The following is a 13,656-nucleotide window of genomic DNA, read 5'->3' as shown; positions in this document are numbered from 1 at the left end:
TTCCCCCTCCCTCTGTCGACCTCCTCCTACCTCCTTTCCCCGTCTATCACCTCTTCCCCCTCTGTTGAACTCCTCCTCCACCTACCTGTGCCTCCTCCTTCCCCTACCTTTCTATCCATCTCCTCTTCCCCCTCTTCTCCACTGCTCTCTCCACGTTATAACCCCCACTCCAAAGGAGGCTACTGCTGTTCCACTCAGAGTATTTCTTTCCAGTTCATAACTCTGTCAAATCACTCCATGGGCTTAGAATGAACGCTTTACCCAAGACTTTGCGCACATACACATATGTGATATGTATGTCACATAATTCACATTTAATTTGGCGCATGTTTTATCTCCAGCTAGTTTTGATATGCACTTTCACGCACCTCAATACTTACAATGTCCTATCTCTCCAACTATGTGTCATACACAGACATAATTTTCAATGTATAGCCGGTGGCACATGTGGTTCCCTTGGGTGAAATGTGTTGTAAGTACAGTGAGTAGCAAAGAAGTACCACATTAAAACTTCATACATGATGCAACAATTTTGCACGCATCTCTTCATTTACGACGCCACGTATCTTAGAATATGTGTCATGCAACAATATAATTTTGCTTTAGACTCAGTGGTATATGTGAATGCCACCTGCAAAATGTGTGGCGAATACAGTTAGCAGTAATAAAAAGTCTTGCTTCTTGCGGTAGTTCTACTGCATAATGGCGAAAATGTGGTAAGTTTCTTCCTTTCATCGTTATGTGGCGGTTGTCAGCGGTAAACGATTCATATAGGTTTGAAACGATGTGTAAAGTTTGTTACAAGTCACTAAGAGTTCTTATTCTGAAATATTCGATGAATAAAGCATGAGTATGTGCACATTGTGGGCTACACCGCTTTTCCATCCTGACCACCACGCGTTTGGTAAGTAATGGTTCTTACAGGGTAAGAACACTGGTTCTTTCCTGTCAGTGACAGATATGTTTACCAAATTTAGCTGAAATCGATAGAGTGGTTTAGCGAGAGAGTGCAACATACATACATACATTCATACAGACTTCTTTATAAAATCTGTCAGTACAGGGTGGACCAGAACTATACTGACAAACTTTCAGAGTTGGATTTATGGAGCAACAGTGAGCACATCTTCAACAAGAAAGATGTATTTCACAATAGCGGAGATGAACAAGTGCTATTACTTCCAAAGTTACATACTATGTAGCCCATGTTTACTGGACATTATTTTCTTGTTTCTGTCCACACTGCCACCTCTAAAATTATGGGAATCACAGAACTTTTAGTAGCACAGTTGTGTCTGCTAGTACCAAAGATGAACAAGTGATCATACCTGTTAAGGCATGCACTCTTGAACTGATGTTACTAGCCACTTTTCCTTTTTCTCTGAAAGACTGTCAATGAGGTCTGGTTCTGCTTTATACATCACCAGCACCTTAGGAAGATGAAAACAGGTAGCACATCCAGAGTTACAGATATTATGATATGGATTCATAAACTCCTGTCTTTCTGTAGACTATCGATTTATTGTATTTCATAATCATAAGAAATTAAAATTCATCTCAGTTAATAAACCAAATCAACAATCAAGAAGCTACATGGAGTCTTTCAATACATCTGCGAAACAGAAGCTCATCAGAAGATTGGTAAACAGCATTAATTCACCAAATCTGCAAAAAAGGTGATAAAATAGACCACAACAATTGAGCACAATAAGCATTATAAACAGACTGGAAAGATATGCGGTTAGGAGAGTACGAAGGTGGGTTGAGAAATGGGCTATCAAGTGTAAAAAAAATTTCAATCCTCACCATAACAACGGGTGGTCAGCTTATGCCGACTTTTCAAGATTGTGTAACCTCGTCATATACCTTATATCTCAAAAACTGGGAAAAGTTATTTTTAATTATTTCTTTTACTGGATTCTGTAATTGTTATAAATTGTTGAGTAAAACGTAACCCCAGAATTTAATTCTTATTAGTAGATCTGAGTTTTCACACTGTATTTCATTCATATTTTCAGTTTCAGGACTCTTATTACTCATCAATAACATCTCCAAAACAACTCTGCTTTGTAAAAGTCAATGAAAATTAATGAAATATTTGTTTCTATTTATTTTTTGCCCCTGATCATAAAGTACCAACCCATCGGTACTTCAAATTATGGAAAATGCGTTGGTATTGCTAAGATGGTGTTAAATAGCAATTCCAGAATCTAGACCCAACCTACACTTCAATACCTAATTAAAAAGTATGTTGTTAAAAAATTTCTGAAACTTACTTTTTTAAACTTTTGCTGTGAGCATAGAGGACAACCCCTCCCCCATTGTATTTAGAAAAATGCATTGTTATTACCAGGATTTACCCTGAAATTTATAATCAGATATAGAAGAATGAAAAGCAAAACCATTTGTATAACATTTACATAGCTTACAAAAGCAAATGATTCGATTGCCAGGGAAGCATTATTCAACACCTTAAAGGAATTTGGAGGTGGTTAAAATCAGTGGTGAACATAAAAAGCACATTGACAAATATAAAGCTCCAGATTTAATTTTTAGGTGAAACTTCCAGAGCTATTGAGTTAAAACTGGCATAACAAGATAAAGAAAAGGGAATTATAAAATCACAATTGGTAGAAGGGCATATAATCAGAATATTGACTGTTTGGCTATTTGAAATGACCTTCCCGTTTTAGCTGAACCTAAGAAGGTAAGCAATGCAGATATATCATCTTCAAGAGTCAATTTCAAAAGCAGGCCTACATATGTCTTTTTAAAAACAGAGTATATGAAAGATGTGAAAGAGGCAAACCTAAATACTGTATATGGAAACTGCTTATGGGAGAGAAAAGGTTATGTATCTAGGTGAAATAATTCAATTAAACAGTTTGCACAAAGAAACTAACTTAATAAGGGCAAGGAAAATAAAGATGGCTTTTCGATTTATAGTGAATCTGTGTAACAAAAACGTTATATCCATAAGTGCAGAACTTTGGCAGTGCAGCACTTTTAAGAATGTCCTAATGCTTGAGAATATCCTTCATTATGTTCGCAATTTAGTGAAATAGAAAACAAGGAGGAAAAAGTATCAGGTAAATCTTTGGATCAAGATATGACATGGGAAATGGAAATTAAGGCATAACATAAAATATAATGAAAATATAGAACCAATATTGGACACAATGAGGAAGAGAAGATTTATATCCAATGGACACCTAAAAAGGCTAGACAATACATACTAATATATTTTCAGATTCCTATTTTAAATAGCTACATTCGCTTTTTGAGCTCTCCAGTCTTTTTCTCAAATTTCCAAAGTTACTATGAATAATTAAAGTCTATGCAAATGTGAAAATATGGTCATGTTCTTAGGAACAACTACTCGATTTAGATTTGAAACCATTCAGTCCATAAGATGTTGTCAGCATTGTATTTAAATCATCTGTTACCCGATTACTCTAAGACAAAATAATAAGTACATGAAATCAAATTAAAGAAGCATATTATCAAAAACCAATTATCATCTAAATAGATTTTGACATAAAAGCTATTGGAAACAGAAAATACATTTTCAAGGCAGGTAAGATTGTTGAGGGATACAAGGAACTCAGTTCTTTTGCGAGTATCACATGTTCTTTGGTAAAAGACCTCTTCTGTTTCAAGATACGAGATGGTGCACAATTCATAAATATGGCTTATATGTCCACATATAAACAGTCATGAAACTGTTAAGTAATTGGTTTACCAGTATACTCCCTGCCTGAGAAATTAACTACAAATTTCCAACAGCTTTAACATATATGCAGAACGCAAAGTATTTACAAATGCACTACAAAATAACATCACATCCAACAACACTCACAACTGTAGGAAATGTCGGAAACTGCATTGGTGGTCTCTAGTACTCGTTCCTTCACGTACTTCTAGAATCTGTAGCTAGACTGAGGCACAACCAAAACCCACCCTATGTTCCTACGTTCTCTGTCATTTGCGTTCAGCAGTCTCCAGTAGAATTAATGCGACATTACAGGCTTAGCATATCAATGATTGTGAGGCTGAAATTGAGATAGCATTCTTGTGTGTTTTCTTGAACTGTGGAGTTGCGATTTCAAAAGAATTTTATCATCTGTAAATTTTGTCATTTTGTTTGATTGTTGTACACTTTCAATTTTGTTGTGGCTTTTGCTTTTCTCTTTAATGGCCACTTTGCAGATAATACTTTCCCCTAGAGTTTTCTTTTCCCAGAGCATCAGTTTTTTGATTTTGTATGTTACTTCAGTTGTACATTGCAGAAACAATGAATTATGCATCAGCTTTTACAGTTCACGTGATCTTCATTATATGTCCCTCCTTGCAATGCCAGGATGAGCTCCATGTTTGCCTTTATAAATGAAATCCATGTATTTAAATCAAATATCAGTGGTTATATTTCAAAGACATCAGTTTAAAGACACCATATATAAATCTCTTTGTACAAGTAGAACACAAATGGACTACCACACATTTGAGTGTTCAGTTACCATTAGAGGCATGTTAGAATTTTTTAATAATTCAAGGAAAATACTGTGAGGGATATGTGTTACATATGTGGGCTTCCCAAATCAGACGTGTACCACGCAGTGTGCAGTAATTAACAGTATAAATGTACATTCTGCCACTGCACTAACAATTCCATGCTATTAACGAGCAAAAAAATTATAGATTGAGTAGAATCAAAAGCAAGAAACTAATACCTCTGACAAATTTAAGCTATTCCAAGAAACTCAGGAAGAATATTCAATAACAAAAACTCATTCTACTTACACAAGTTCCATAATACATGCAGCAATATTTCAGAATTAAGGAATATGAAAATTAGTAATTTAACATCCAGTTTATCTTATGTAACAATAAGAACATTTGCAGAGCTACCAAACACAGTCTGGGATACACACGTTACACTAAATATCATATATATGAAAATGATCAATATACATGTCTATCTCAAGTATGCAAAAAGACAACGACCCTTCACATTTCAACAGCAAAAAAAAAAAAAAATACAATGCTGAGTAAAAATGAACTACTGCTTTATCTCAGTCAGCATAATGACTCAAAGGACTCATTAGTTACCTGTACAATGTTTCTTACTAATTTGACAATTTATGTGGAAAGGGTATCTATAAAACTCATACCTACAGTCTCTATCGAAGTTATAACATTGTGTAGAATTTATTTAGCTTTTTATGTGTGTATGAGCCCATTATATTTGTTGGGCTGTAATAAAACTACTTATATAGTATGGTATGAATGTGTGCTAGTCTGATGTTTTTTGTATTGTGAGTGAAATGAAAACGGAATTTATGACATAAAGTAAATTACATATTTTCCCATCTAGAATTTGGTTCTCTTATGTGGTATTTCTGTGAAATGGAAAACGTATAGTAGTATTACATATTACATAGATTATGGATAGTGTCAATATCATTGAAACATCGTTAAAATATGGATGTGGGGAAAAATTAAGGCAAATAATTTGTTGGTGCTTAGAAAAGGCAGTGATTAACAGTTTTAAGGTAAACATGTCCAATATGAAATTTAGAAACACTATCTCCTTTAACAACAATTTAAAAGCATTTCTCATTTATATGGAGAAATTTTCCAAGACGTGATACAATGATGTATAAGGACTTGGTTGTGTGACTGAACCATATATATATATATATATATATATATATATATATATATATATATATATTAAAAACTCTGATAATGCACTGTCATGAGGCCAGAGCATTCTGGAATTGTGCTGACTGTGTTGAGTAATCATGTTTCTGTTTAGTTAGTGGATAATAAATAGTGAAACATGTAATAAATTAGAAAGAATTAAAGCTGACAATTTGACTGCAACATGATTAAATAGTGGCGCAAGAAGAATTATTGGTTTCTAGTAGGTGTTCTGTCATTATCATTAATGTAGCTAAAGACACTGTAACAATTAGGAACAAAAAAGTTTGGATAGTCACATAGTGAAAATAGTATATTAATTAGGAGAGATGTGAATTTTGCGTTCTCTGTAATATGTTACAGCTTGTATTCATTAGAAGAGTAATATGGAAATGGAGATTAGAAACAAATTTATTTGGCAGAATAAAATTGCCTGTAAATAAGTATTTTGCATTAGTCGTGAAAGATGAAAATACCATTTGCTCACCTCTATATCTACAAATAATCTGCTAAAGCCGCTTCTTAGTGTGTGGAGGAGGATACTTTGTACTCTTCATATTTCACTGGTGCAGAGTAAGTGTAAAATGACAATTTGTATGGCGCTATAAGCGACTTAAACAAGTTATGTTTTTCTTGTTTGCTCTTTAAAACCTATGGTGCCAATAAAAGTATTTTATGGTATTCCTCAAATACTGGTCCTCTGAATTTATCCAGTGAGTTTTATTCAAAATATTCCCATTTAAGTTCCTGGAATATGTCTGTTACACTTTTGTAAGGGCCATATCGACCTATTAAGACATTAGTAGCACCTCTCTAAAAACTGTATACGTCTTTTGTCATGCCTACTTGATAAAGACATTGAGTGTTGTTCAAAACTCATCCAACTAGCAACATTTAAATGACTTCTTTTGCTGATGCCATGCATTTTTCGATAACATTTCCAACAAATATAAATCTTGCATTCAGAATTCTTACTTCAGCTTTCATGTGTACATTAAATTTCATATTAATTTTCATTATCAGACATTATGTTTATGCAACGTATTATGCTTCTGAGCTTCAGTCCCAATCATGTAACTAGATACTATTGCTCTGTTTCTCTTTATTTTGGGCATCATCTTACATTCATTTAGTTAAAAGTGAGTTTTCGTTCACCACACTCTATATATTTTGTTCAAATCTTGCTGCATATCCTTCAAATCACCCAATGGTGGCACTTCAGTGTAGGTAATACCATCATCAGTGACTACTCTGATAGTGATCCTCCTCCTACTTGATAACTTTTTTATGAGTACTAGAAACCTTAATTAGAGAAAATTGTGAGCAAAGCTTAGAAAGACGAAACTTACAACAAAGATGTCAAAGACTCTGTCTGGAAACAGGCAAAAATGAAACATTCCAGGAAAATCGACACTATTCTAATATAGTTTTTATGGGACATATTCTTTGACAAATAAAATCAGGAAATATAAAAGAATACAGAATATTATATGAGGCTGGAAGAGAATATCCTTAGTGAAGAAATCAAGAGAAATGTCTTCCTGGTCAATAGTAATTTGGTTTACAGAATACCATTCCGAGGAGAGAGAGGAAAATAGAGCTTTTTTCCTTGTGGATGATGGTATTGGTTGTGATGCAGGACAGGTTCTAGCAATAGAATCAAATAAGCGATCTTCACTGCATTGTTTTTAAAGGAAACACTGTAGCATTTGTCTTAAAGGAATTAATCTGGGGACATGTGAGTTTTTGTAGACTTTAATTTAGAAACAAGATTGAAACATTTATTGCAGTGAATCTATGAAAGGAAGTGTATAAAAGTGTCAAAATGATAATAAAATTAGTAAAGGCTTATGCGTATCAACTTAGCATTACATCACAAACAGGTGGACATTTTCAAGAATCTGTTAATGAAGTGAATGTAGATTTGCATGAATCAGCTCATCGATAAAAACTGTCACAGAACCAAATACGTTTGCCATAAAGAAAAGTAGAGTAAAATAATTAAGGATGTTAAGGAGTATGATCAGTATGTCGCAATGAATAGACAAAAGGAATTATCCTGTGAAAAATTAAAGATACAAATAATTTAAACTACAAAAGAAACAGCAGCTATAATATCAGCAATCGTAATAGCATAGACAACAAAATGTCTGGTAGAGAAGGAAAGAAATGATATTGTTGTTTTCTGTGACACATTTGTGACCATATCAAGAAGGGGGTAACGATAATATCTATCTTTTAAGAATGATAAAATTGCTATTGGCTTGAGTAAAGCTGAATATCATAAAACATTTACAATAAATTCTGCAGTGATCATAATTCACCAGGAAAAAACAGTGAATTCTAATTTCTACATCTCTACAAGGACCTGTAGGAAGATACACAAACAATAATAACAAAAAATGATTAAAAGTTAGAGAAATATAATTAGACGTAGACTTTTTGTGGTCAGAAAGGTATAAAAGACGATCAAATAATTTTTGAAGGCAGGCAAAAAGCTCAAAATTTCACAATGAAAGAAGAATAATCCTTCACAATAATTCTGATAAGATGATAACTAGTGAGTAATATTTCTGCTGTAGGTTGTCATTACAGTGTTTACAGATTTCATTTATTAAAAGTTAGAACAGACCTATGTAGATGAAAGTCAAGCTGAATTCCAGTTAGCCAAATTCTGGTCACTACCAATATTCAATTTCAAACATATAGTCCTTCATAAATGCCAGAATACAAATACAAGTTGTAACAAATATATTTTGCTCCTCCATATAAGAATCTTCAGGTTCACAAATTTGACTATTTTGTTTCGATCTAAATTTATAAATCAATGCAAAGTACACAGTCATGATCATGAAAGTAAAATTAACATATTAGGACCCTAAAGAGTGGTACAGGACTAATACTGGGTGTCAGTTCCTCTCTAATACTTTTCAGATCTGCTGTAGAAAGGTTTTAAGAGTTCACAATGAAAACATTATTGCACTTTCTGAAAACCTAGTGGGAAAATACAAATAAACCTATTAATATACATATTACTGAGATAAAATTTAAAAATGAAAAAATAACTTCTGTCGATATTAAAATGACTGCATTTTAGTAACAAATATTAAAAATCAAAAAGTTAAATTATTTTAAGATACAGTACAACAAAGTGTTTTAGGAAAATCTATCTAAAATCTAGCGATTAATCGAGAGAAGCATAAATAATAATCATAAATCTTTAAGTATTATGTGCTTATATAATAATACATCAGTTTCATATTTTAAAACAATAATGAAATCCACAAGATCTCAGTCCAATCAAGTGCTTGGTAATTAATTCAATATTTGTAAATAACAAAAGTTTAGGAAATGCTTTAACAAAAATTATCAAATCTAAAAAAACACGGAATACGATTGGGAAACTCTTTGGGCATTTATGCAGAACATATAAAATAGGCTAATAAAAAAATTCGTTTGGGGCTTTTGAAAAGACAGAGGAACACCATGCTGGATCAGATTGATTGATAAATGACTGGAGGTATATAATATAAATAAATATGTAGAGAATAAAAATTTTAAATCTGGAAAGATTCTGTGTTTGAAACACAGAGTCATCAGAGTCATATTAGGGACAAAATTAAAGATACTTGGTGAAAAGAAAAAAGGAGAAGTGTTAAGTTGTCAACAGAAATTATGGACGAAAACACAGTAGTATTACAACTGAATACCCAAAAAAATAACAGACTATGAAAGATATTGTCTAAAACAACAACAGTAAAAAGGATTCGAAACTGACTGAAAGCACTTAACTTGCTGGAGAAGAAAAGAAACTCTCCAGCTGGGAACTAATGATCAAGTTAGGAATTCTTACTTTCCTTTTTTTTAAATATTGTTATTGCAATAGGCTAGTATCAATATACTTGCTGTAAAATCAGGGCTGGATGTGCCAGAAATCATTATAAGCTGGTCTAATGCTTAATGAAATACATAAGATAAGTTAACAACAATTTAAAATTCACCCTAGAAATCACCGTCACAGATAGGAAAGAGAAAATTTTAATATTGTGTTAGGAAATTGCAGGAGCACCCATGGTAAGGTACCACAGTTATTATACCTTATTAAAGCTAGTAACGTCCAGATAACAATGAGAACTCGGCACTGCCAATAAGCTTGGATAAATACAAAATGATATGTGAAACAACCAATAGAACATTGGGAAATAAAATTATGAAAAGACATAAATAAAATGTTATTGGATAATAGCTGCTCCCACAATGGTATTTGGAAGTGAAATTTGGGCAAATACTGAACAGCGGAAAAGTATAAACCACGAGCACGAAATGAAATTCCTATACTGAGTGAAAGGCTGTATAAGATTACGCACACCAAGAACGGAAGGCACAAGAGAAGACCTTAGGATATGCTACAAAAGGCAAGATCAAGTCCAATCGACAAACCTAGCTACAACTTCTACTAAGTATGCCACATTCGAGACTACCAAACCACACCATATACTTTAGCTCCTTAGGTGAAAGTTCGTTAGAAAGACCAAGAAAAAGCTGGGTGGGTACTTCAAAGACGGAATAGGCCTGGAGTCTAGATGACGATGAAGTCATACGTATTAGAAACAGAAAGTTGTTTGACGCTGGAAGTGAATAGATACGAAATTCCAAATTCAGACTGGAGTATTTCTCGTAATGGCACGGTAGAAGCCAGTGGCTGCAGAGTCTGAATTTCAGGACAGAATTCGCTGGTATCGAATGAGTTTATATTCGATTCCAAATGTGAAATAACCTGAGTGAAGTTAATCATCAAGTGTACCGTCATTTGACCATTGCACAGACTCCCATTCGGAGGATATTCTGTTGGGCACCCCGGTGTAGAGAAGTATCTGCAGTGATCGAAACTAAATGTGTCGCCTGGTCCGGACGGAATCCCATTTCGGTTTTACTATGAGTATTTTATGGCAATGACCACATTCATAGCCAGCGAATCTCCCACCCAACGCAAATTCCCCACCGACTGGAGATTAGCGCGGGAGATTCCAGTGCATAGGAAGACTAAAAGTAGTAAACCGTAAAATCACAGATTAATATCCACAAAACCACTTGGCTTCAGAATTCTTGAATATATTCACGCTTCGAATACAATAAAGTTTCTTGAGACGGAGAAGCTCCTTTTTAGAGATTGACAAGGCTTTAGAAAGCATCGCTCGTGCAAAAATTTAAGGTGTTATTTTCTCACACGATTCTTGAGAACTTGGAAAGAAAAAGGCAGATTCTATTCTCCTTGATATCTGAAAAGCATTTGACACTGTGCCCACTACAGACTGTTAACTAAGGTACGAGGATACGGAATAGGTTCCCACGAATGTGAGTGGCTCGAAGACGTCTTAAGTTACAGGAACCAGTACGTTCTCCTAGATAGCGAGTTTCATCAGAGACAAGTATATCGACCGGTATTCGCCAGGGAAGTGTGACAAGACCATTATTATTCTTGTATACATAACTTATCTGAAGGACAAGGTGAGCAGTAACCTGCGGCTGTTTGCTGACGATTCTCTGGAGTACGCAAAAGTACCGACATTGAGTGACTGTAGGAGGATACAAGATGAGTTAGACAGAACTACTAACTGGTACGGTGAATGGCAGCCAGCTCTAAATGCAGAAAAATGTAAGTTAGCGCCGATGAGTAGGAAAAACAATCTCGTATTACTTCGAATACAGCGATAGTAAAGTGCTACTTGACATAGTCAGGTAGACCTAATATCTAAGTGTAACAGCGAAAAGCGATTTGAAATGGGACTTGTATGTAAGGATTGTAGTGGGTAAGGTTAGTGCTCGATGCTTATTTACTGGGAGACTTTTAGGAAAGTGTAATTCGTCTGTAAGGGAGACCACATACAGAATTCTAGTGCGACCCTTTCTCGGATGTTATCCAGTGTTTGAGACTACGACCTGGTCAAATTATAGGAAGACATCAAAACAATTCAGAGATGGGCTCCTAGCTTTGTTACCGTTAAGTTCGATCAACACAAAACTATTGCGGAGATGATTCCCTCTAGGGAAAGCGAAGTTCTTTTAAGGAACACTATAGAGAAAACCGGTGTTCGAAGATAACTGTACAATGATCCTGCTGCTACCAACTTTTATTTCGCGTTAGGACCATGAACAATAGATGAGAGAAATCAAGGCTCGTAATGAGCCAGACAGACAGTCGCTTTTCCCTTGATCTACACTCCTGGAAATTGAAATAAGAACACCGTGAATTCATTGTCCCAGGAAGGGGAAACTATATTGACACATTCCTGGGGTCAGATACATCACATGAACACACTGACAGAACCACAGGCACATAGACACAGGCAACAGAGCATGCACAATGTCGGCACTAGTACAGTGTATATCCACCTTTCGCAGCAATGCAGGCTGCTATTCTCCCATGGAGACGATCGTAGAGATGCTGGATGTAGTCCTGTGGAACGGCTTGCCATGCCATTTCCACCTGGCGCCTCAGTTGGACCAGCGTTCGTGCTGGACGTGCAGACCGCGTGAGACGACGCTTCATCCAGTCCCAAACATGCTCAATGGGGGAAAGATCCGGAGATCTTGCTGGCAAGGTTAGTTGACTTACACCTTCTAGAGCACGTTGGGTGGCACAGGATACATTCGGACGTGCATTGTCCTGTTGGAACAGCAAGTTCCCTTGCCGGTCTAGGAATGGTAGAACGATGGGTTCGATGACGGTTTGGATGTACCGTGCACTATTCAGTGTCGCCTCGACGATCACCAGAGGTGTACGGCCAGTGTAGGAGATCGCTCCCCACACCATCATGCCGGGTGTTGGCCCTGTGTGCCTCGGTCGTATGCAGTCCTGATTGTGGCGCTCACCTGCACGGCACCAAACACGCATACGACCATCATTGGCACCAAGGCAGAAGCGACTCTCATCGCTGAAGACGACACGTCTCCATTCGTCCCTACATTCACGCCTGTCGCGACACCACTAGACGCGGGCTGCACGATGTTGTGGCGTGAGCGGAAGACGGCCTAACGGTGTGCGGGACCGTAGCCCAGCTTCATGGAGACGGTTGCGAATGGTCGTCGCCGATACCCCAGGAGCAACAATGTCCCTAATTTGCTGGGAAGTGGCGGTGGGGTCCCCTACGGCACTGCGTAGGATCCTACGGTCTTGGCGTGCATCCGTGCGTCGCTGCGGTCCGGTCCCAGGTCGACGGGCACGTGCACCTTCCGCCGACCACTGGCGACAACATCGATGTACTGTGGAGACTTCACGTCCCACGTGTTGAGCAATTCGGCGGTACGTCCACCTGGCCTCCCGCATGCCCACTATACGCCCTCGCTCAAAGTCCGTCAACTGCACATACGGTTCACGTCCACGCTGTCGCGGCATGCTACCATGTGTTAAAGACTGCGATGGAGCTCCGTATGCCACGGCAAACTGGCTGACACTGACGGCGGCGGTGCACAAATGCTGCGCAGCTAGCACCATTCGACGGCCAACACCGCGGTTCCTGGTGTGTCCGCTGTGCCGTGCGTGTGATCATTGCTTGTACAGCCCTCTCGCAGTGTCCGGAGCAAGTATGGTGGGTCTGACACGCCGGTGTCAATGTGTTCTTTTTTCCATTTCCAGGAGTGTATTTGTGAGTGGAACAGGAATATAAATGACTAGTATTCGCACAATTACCCTCTGCCAGGCACCTTACCGTTATTTATGTAATATGTATTTAGATGTGAATGCAAATGTACATCAGAGTGGTGCTGAGAATGAAGACAGAAGACCGAAAGCCGAAATATTAAATTTCTCGGTTAAACATGTAATCACCCATAACGATAATACCGTATCGGCACTTGATCGCCTCCCATTCACAGGTAGTAGATATCGATATTAGCATCCTTGGCACTGTAAACAAATAGGAGTATTTAAATTGGACACAACATCAAACCCTA

The 13,656-nt window shown here is 36.8% G+C and overlaps 1 protein-coding gene across 1 annotated transcript in view; it reads right to left on the bottom strand.

The window, feature by feature from the left end:
* The window catches only part of LOC126282292 (zinc finger protein 628-like), a 522,299-nt gene that overhangs the window by 13,932 nt on the left and 494,711 nt on the right, over positions 1-13,656 (bottom strand). The window lies entirely within an intron of this gene.

The sequence above is a fragment of the Schistocerca gregaria genome, chromosome 7, assembly GCF_023897955.1.
Source record: "Schistocerca gregaria isolate iqSchGreg1 chromosome 7, iqSchGreg1.2, whole genome shotgun sequence".
NCBI classification, from domain to species: Eukaryota; Metazoa; Arthropoda; class Insecta; order Orthoptera; family Acrididae; genus Schistocerca; species Schistocerca gregaria.
Note: the sequence above shows the minus strand (reverse complement) of the source record. Positions and strands in the feature narration are given on the sequence as shown.